The 7,725-nt window shown below is 32.6% G+C and overlaps 1 long non-coding RNA gene across 1 annotated transcript in view; it reads right to left on the reverse strand.

The window, feature by feature from the left end:
* The window catches only part of LOC127853576 (uncharacterized), a 36,173-nt gene that overhangs the window by 575 nt on the left and 27,873 nt on the right, over positions 1-7,725 (reverse strand). Inside the window, exon 3 of the long non-coding RNA XR_008036668.1 lies at positions 298-427. This is a non-coding gene — a long non-coding RNA (uncharacterized LOC127853576). The remainder of the gene's footprint in view (positions 1-297; positions 428-7,725) is intronic.

Consider the following 7,725-nt stretch of genomic DNA (forward strand, 5'->3'; position numbering starts at 1 on the left):
GACGCAGACACTGTTTTCAGTAAAGTAAATACTAAATTAACCAATTCAAACCGCAGTATTTGAGTAAGTGTGTAGTTGTTCGAAAGACAAGTTGATAAATGTAAACAGACGACAATTAGTCCGTTTTGGTGTAACAAAAAGTAAATAATGAAACAATGCGGCTCGTATTGAGGGCACTATGACACTTACAGAAGATAATTGCGATATTTCGGTCGGTTAATGTAAGTGTGCCAGTTGTATAATACATGTGAACTCCACAGAAAATAACTTACACCAACTGGAAATGGCTGTACTTACAACAAATGTTTGAGGTCGCCGTGGTGTACTGGATATGGTGTCCGCTTAGCGACCGGGAGGTCGTGGCTTCGATACCCACTGTGGGAGCGTTCTTTAGATCTCCCGCAAAGACACCAAATACGGGTAAACCCTGGAAACGGACTCGAGAGCGTTTCAATAAGCCCGAGGCTTTCGATGCAATCGAGCTAATATAAATAGGTTTAAACTAAATATACAATTGTAATCTCGGCATTTATTATCTTTATTTGTCAGAATTTAAACCCCATTTAAGCCTTTTTGAGCTAAATATTCACGTACATGTATTCGTTCCAAATTTATTGAGGGAAAATGCATGATTTTGTGTAGCAGTTATTACATCACATTGAGTTCGTGCTGCGTAATAAGATTTCTTAGTTTATGTCATACAATCAAACATAATATTCAATAGTTTGCCTCTATATAAAGTTTAATGAGCTTTTGTCCAGCATTGATCTTGAACGTTCCCACTTAACAATTACGTTTACGTTTGTACTAGAAGATGTCTGCATTTAAGTTTAAATGATTTTAAAGGGATCTTTTCACGTTTTGGTAAATTGACAAAATTAAAAACTATTAATTCAGATTCGCAAATTTTCGTCTTAGTTATGATATTTGTGAGGAAATAGTAATACTGAACATTTCTCATGCTCTTAAATATCCATTATATGAATCTTTTGACGATTTAAAAAAATGAAAATTATAAAGCGTTGCAACGCGAAACGATTTGGAGAGTTTTGTTGCTGTCGTTTAATTTTGTGACACTTCGAGGTTTGCTTATGTTAAGTATTAAATACAACGGTCATAGTATTAGCACGGAAGGCGAGTGGTCTAAGCGATATACTTTTTCTCCATGGGTCAGTGGTTCATGTGTCATGTGAATATAATTGTAACAAAATTACAAAAAGTGTTATTGAACTTATGGTTGTGTGCTTTTTATCAGGAATGTGTAAACATATTAGACCGTATCGAGAGTTATTAAATAAGCATAAAGAGATAAAACAGCATTATTTAAACAAATAGACAAAAGGATCAATAACTTATTTTTTTGTAAAATCATGTATTCGTATCTAAATCCTATTGAGCTATCTTATATATCACGCATGGCAACTATTTTTTTTTAGTTTTACAGTTTATTTCATGTGTATTTTGTTCTTTTCAGGGAGATTAAAGTATTTTTGGAAGCACCTTCAAGAGACGTACTGATATCTTGATCAATGAAAAGTTGTCATTATATAGTTAATGTTCAAAAGTTTAAAAGACTGTTTATTTTGTTACCAGATGGTGCAAGTATTGCAGTGAAAGAAAACAATCATAGTAAACATTAAATACACATTTGACAATTCAACAAATTAAACAACATGTATTGTTTATTACTTGGTGCGGTGGTAACAAGATCTTGCAGCCACTTTCATGACCGGGTCGAATGAGTATTTTCATTAAACATCTTACTCTATTTTCACTTATTCAGATTTCATTTGAAATTGAGTTCATGAAGTATTAATACAATTAAATATGTTTGTTGGTATAATAAACCCCCAAAGCAAAAACTTGTTTGCGATGATCATTTGTTACGTGTTAATTAGATCATTTATATGTTTGTATAGCAAGATTTGTTACTTTGCGAATACTGATGTACTTCTTCATGTACTTGGTGCTTTAATTTCTATTGTAACATGTGCATGCTGGTTATAAAGCAATGTTATTATTAATGAAGTGTTTATTTTGATATACTTAAGATATTCATATGGAGATGATATTGGAAACTAAATTAACTTAATAGACCACAAACAATCATCATTGGATTTATATTGTTATTTGTTATGAAACAATTGTTTTATTAACATATATACTCAGATTTTATATTCATCTAATCAATTTCATTAATAACATAGATACAAAACACATAAATATACACAAATATCAAAACTGCACTTTGTTTTGATTATTCCAAAATACATATTAAATGGTATGTTTGCATAGTTAGTTGAAATAGCTTTCCGTAAACATCACAGAATGAAGCTGGGTCCGTCTCTGTCACTGTGGTTTTGATAATTAACTTGCCGCATAACACCTTCCGTGTGGTTTGATGGTGTTCATCTAATTCTAACACAGCTTCGCGCCTTAAAGCGTTACAAATCCTTCGACTAATCCTTGTCAAGTCTGAAAAACAACAGAAGTAAAACCCATTTTAAAGCAAGTGCTTTTACTTTCTTTGTCATTCATTTATAAAAAAAGGACCGAATTTAATAATCAGACAGAAATATCAATCATGATATTTATTTAAAGACAATAAGTCAAAAAAAAAGAAAATATTATAGTTCAACATAACGTGTTTGTTAAAAAAGACCATTGGTTGGATAACAATTACGCAGTGTATTTTATTTAAAATTTATGTTCAATTAAACATAAATTGTTTAAACAGTACACAATTACTTCAGTATTACATCATGTAACATTTGGTTAATTTGATATATTTTCAGTACAGACTGAAGTATATGTTTTAGATTCTTACAAAACTGTGTTCAGATTAAATGCAGAACTGACGGGAAAATTCTTGCATACCACACATAGCATTTCAAAAATGTGTCCCACACAAAGCATTATTGCATTTTTATATACAGACTCCGACTCAGATGTATATGCGCAAACATACAATATATGAAGCTTCTCTATGAAGAATTACAATGTCCGCCATATTTTTTAAACCTTCAACAATATTATAATGAACGTCTGTGTTGATTGAATAACAAATATACCACACATAGCATTTCACTTTGAAACTGACTTTGTGTGTTTTCAAACACGCGGTTGCATTTTTTGGAAAAAATACTTAATTAATTTTGCGCAAACTTAACACAGTTGTGTATTTTGACAATGACCGGGCTCTCGTCTTTGTTTTTTTAAAAGGTTTTGAATTAATGAAGAAATTATCAGAAACGTACCTGAAGCGATGGTTTGTTGACATCCGATTGTCCCACACATAGCCGAAAAAGTCACGTGGTACAGGCACCTTGGTTTTAGATCCAGTGTTTACATTTATCAATATGAAGCATCTAATGACAAACTTCAATGCATGCCAAAATCTGTGAAAAAGCCCCTTGAAGAGATCATACGAGATATTTTTAAACAATAATACTGATTTTGAATTTAAATTTTCACTATCTATATTTTACACGAGTTATATGTTCACTAGTTTCATCAATGGCCGCTATTGATAAACAACTCTATGTCAAACAAATTTAACAACATTATATGAAACAGAGCTGCTATTCAGAAAACATTGCAATGACTTTCCCAATATTAAAAACTTGACCTCGTCCATAATGCGATTACACTTTAATAGGATATATAATAAATAAACTCTGACTTTTTACAAAATTTTATTTTGAGATTAATCTGCGGACCTTTGTAGTCGAAATTCCGGAGTGATTTGTCAGTGAATATAGTATTAATTATGTTTAAATGCGATTACATTCGGTTTACTAACTGGTAGCTTAGTGTGTGCATTAAAGGGACCTTTTCACAGATTTTGGCATGCATTGAACATTGTCATTTTATGCTTAAAATGGATAAATATAAACAGCGAAACTCAATATCTCCAGTAAAAATTAAAAATTAAATAAAAGAAAGAAAAAAAATCATATGGGCTCGGATCACTGACTCTTGGAGTAAAAATCTAGCACATATACCACTCGGCCATCCGTCCTCATACAGTGAGACGAGTGAGTGTTGTATTTATACTTTATATAAGCAATCCTCGTAGTGTACCATATTATAGCGATAACAACAGAACTCTACAAATTATTCAATCGTTTTGCATTTGTAACGCTTTATCATTTTCAGGGTTTTAAAATCGTTCAGTATTACTGTTTCCTCGCACATATCATAAGTACGATTTTTTTTATTTGGTCAATTTATCACAACGTGAAAAAGTCCCTTTCAACGTTTGCACTGACCAAATGCAAACCAGAATACACAAAGATTTACTAATACTATTCCTAACCATATAACATACTTTTTAATGTGTTGTGGTAACCGTGTCGTCACAGATATCAATGGATCATAATTGTCTTATTTTAAACGGTAAATTTAGTCGTCAGTTTAACTCCCGCAAAATCATTGAAAGGGCAGACCTAAGGCACCACCAACAATTCAGGGAAAACGAATGACCGGAGGCTGTGAGTCTGCACCAGATGCGCTGCAAAGTGGAGGCCTTACCAAAGAACATCCGGTTTATCGTTGCATCTGTACTCCAGTGGTTAAGTCTACATGTCGCTTTCAATTAAAAAGGCAATGCAGGCAGTCAGTTACAATGTGTGAATAAGCGAGTGAATCTGAAAGATTTAATTTAAGAATTTTTGTTGTAAAGACTTAGATCTATATATCTATCTGAGTCACCGTTTTCGCTTAACGCTGCGATATTGAATGGAAGCCACTTTTTTGGTATGACAATATATGAATTACAAATATCTCTAGAATTATTAAAAAAAAATGAACGGTGTGTAACATATAAAAAAATCCCCCTAAATCCCAATGGGTACTTTGGGAAGAATGACGTTTTAAGACTCAGTCAAGGGTGTTTGTAAATACGTGTGTGGGTGTATGTAAGTACGTGTGTGGGGGTGTTTATAAGTACGTGGTATTCTTTAATGTACCGGCCAATTTAGACTGTACCCAAGTTTTATTCCCGCCCAAAATCCGATTTCGTAAAACGCGCTAGGGAATACGAAACATTTTTTTTTTGAAAAAAACCTTACTTTTTTGAGTTGGAGTTTCGATAATATAGATGTCATTTAACAGAATATTGACAAAATCCGACAACGACCAAATTAGCGTTATAATTCCCGGGTAAGTTTCACCGGGGTACATTTAAGTAGTACCCGAGCCGACAATGACCAATTCAGCACTAGTATACGGTGAACAATATGATGCATGTTATGAGAAAGGATTCTTAATTTTTCTGAATAACTCGCCCATTCTGAATTTGATATCACAACTGTTGTAGTCTAGCCGGTGTAGTTATAGAGAATACTAGGTTAGCGTTGAATACAGAGAAGTTTATGTTGCGAGGCTTAGAACGCCGGAAGCGCGAGCCTTGGCGAGCGCTTTCGGTGTTCGAGCCGAGCAACATAAACTTCTCTGTATTCAACGCTAATCCTAGTATTCTATTTATCCCATTTGATTTTTTCAACGTGACATTTAACATAAATAGATCTAATAACCTTAACAATAATTCTAATTCAGTCATAAAAGCGCTTAAAATCTAACAAATGTAACCATGCGTAGTGATATACATGTATTTGTTCTGGTACGCAAAATAGTCTTTAAAAAATTCACACACAAACTGTAAAACAAGTTAAAATATCACCATATGCCTACATTCAATTTAACGCAGTATGCGAATTTTAACACATTACGACCGCGAAAAGAAGATTTTACTTTACTATAATTTATTTTATTTTCGAAAGAAAATGATCAAAATCCAATATGGCGGCGATTGCTCCTGACAAAATGCTGTCGATGTCAACATACATGTACACCATCGACGACCTAGTTCTGGCTACCATAACTTTAAATGTCGCTTTTTATGATTTTTGACTGGCGCGACTTTGTACAGGTCTGTCAATACTAAATAAACTGTACGCTGAAGTTTCTTTAGCTATCGAAGACCTTGACAATTTTGACCAGTAAACAGACAATTGCAGCGACTGACACTTTATTTGACAAAATATACAGGGCAATACGTTTTCCGACTTCGGACGATGAATTTAAGGACGCGCAGAACGTGTTTTTTATATAATGTTATGGGTATGCCGTGTGTGATCCGATGCATCAATGGCGCCCATGTTAAAATCATTTCCCCGAGAACAGGGAACGACAAAAGTACAAACAAAAATCAAAACACGTAAGAACTAGTATCTTACCTTTAGTTATCCTTTAAAATCCATCTAATAATCCATTTAACTCAATAATTGACGATTTTGCATCTAGGGTCATTAATAATTATTTTAGCATAGTTAAATAAAGACCCTTATGCCATTCTATCACTTTATTCAAATGAGTTTATGAACGCGATAAACTTTCTTCTTCGTCACACGCTACGTCATTTACTCTACATTTCTGCTGTTCAAATGAACCGGAGCAGTTTATCTAATAATAGCCGTTGGTAAACTCGGTTGCATTTGCAGATTTCTGCATACAAACATAATTATGTTTAAACTTGCACAATGTTTTATTTATCTATGGTAAATACACTTATTGTACGAGAAAATAATTTAATATATAAATACACAAAGAATGGACAACATTCCAGTACACAACAGATAAATGAGTAGAAAATACCCGTGTAAAAAATGGGACGTTCCCAATTCCAGTGTGGTGCTATTTTTACCATCTTATACTTTACACAGTTCTATGCCTAACGTGAATTAAATAGGAAAGCAAACATAGCAGATTATTCATGAACTGTGCGATATGTGTATGGCTTGTTGTACATTCTTAATATTTAAGTTAAATGTCAAAAGTATATGCTTTGGTTATAAACAATGCACATTACACTAAATAATGTCGTATAATTTTGAAGCTCAAGTTTTGTCGACTTTGTTTCTTATGAAAAATCATTCAGTGGTAAAGTAAATATAAATTAAAAAAATAACAAAACAAAAATCGTGTAATTTTATATTTTATTTCAACATTTCTTTTGGTGAATATGTCATATATATTTTTTTCTGCAAAATATGCACATTTTCTTTTAATGGGTGACCTTAAAATTCGATCAATGAACCAAACAATATCGACCTAATTTTAGCGCATATCGCATGACGTCATTTAAAAAGTAGTCCGTGCACGCGACAGGTATATTCCACAGTGTTGAATACAAGCAAGTATATTCCACAACGTGTTATACCGTCAATGTCGCGGTGAAAATGGGATAAAATACAACTCAAGGCGTATGCGGCTACATGTTTAAATGTCCAAGCTACTAGTGTTCAACAAACTGTATAGGATATTCATAAATAAAGACAACTCTTACGGATAAAGTTAAGTATAGTTAAGTATAATAAAGTGATGTCCCCTTAACTATTCATTAGATTATGCAACAAGTTTTGTTATTTTCCATTGAGCATTATACAATTCTTTTATATCTGTATATCATTTTTTTATCTGTATTCTTTTTTGACTTTGGTACTTGCTTATGATATCCTGAAATCTACGAATGGCGATTTAGTGTTTGATGTATTTCGTATATAAAATATAAGAAGGCGATAAAGTCCTTTAAAGTATATCTATCAAATTGACAGCTTTACTAATCACAATTTTCTCTAAGTTTTGTATTCCTTGAAAGTAAGGCATTAGTTAATAAGTTTAATTTCTTAGTATAGTTCATTAAGATGACTTGTTAGTTTTGTG

The sequence above is a fragment of the Dreissena polymorpha genome, chromosome 12 (assembly GCF_020536995.1).
Source record: "Dreissena polymorpha isolate Duluth1 chromosome 12, UMN_Dpol_1.0, whole genome shotgun sequence".
Classification (NCBI taxonomy): domain Eukaryota; kingdom Metazoa; phylum Mollusca; class Bivalvia; order Myida; family Dreissenidae; genus Dreissena; species Dreissena polymorpha.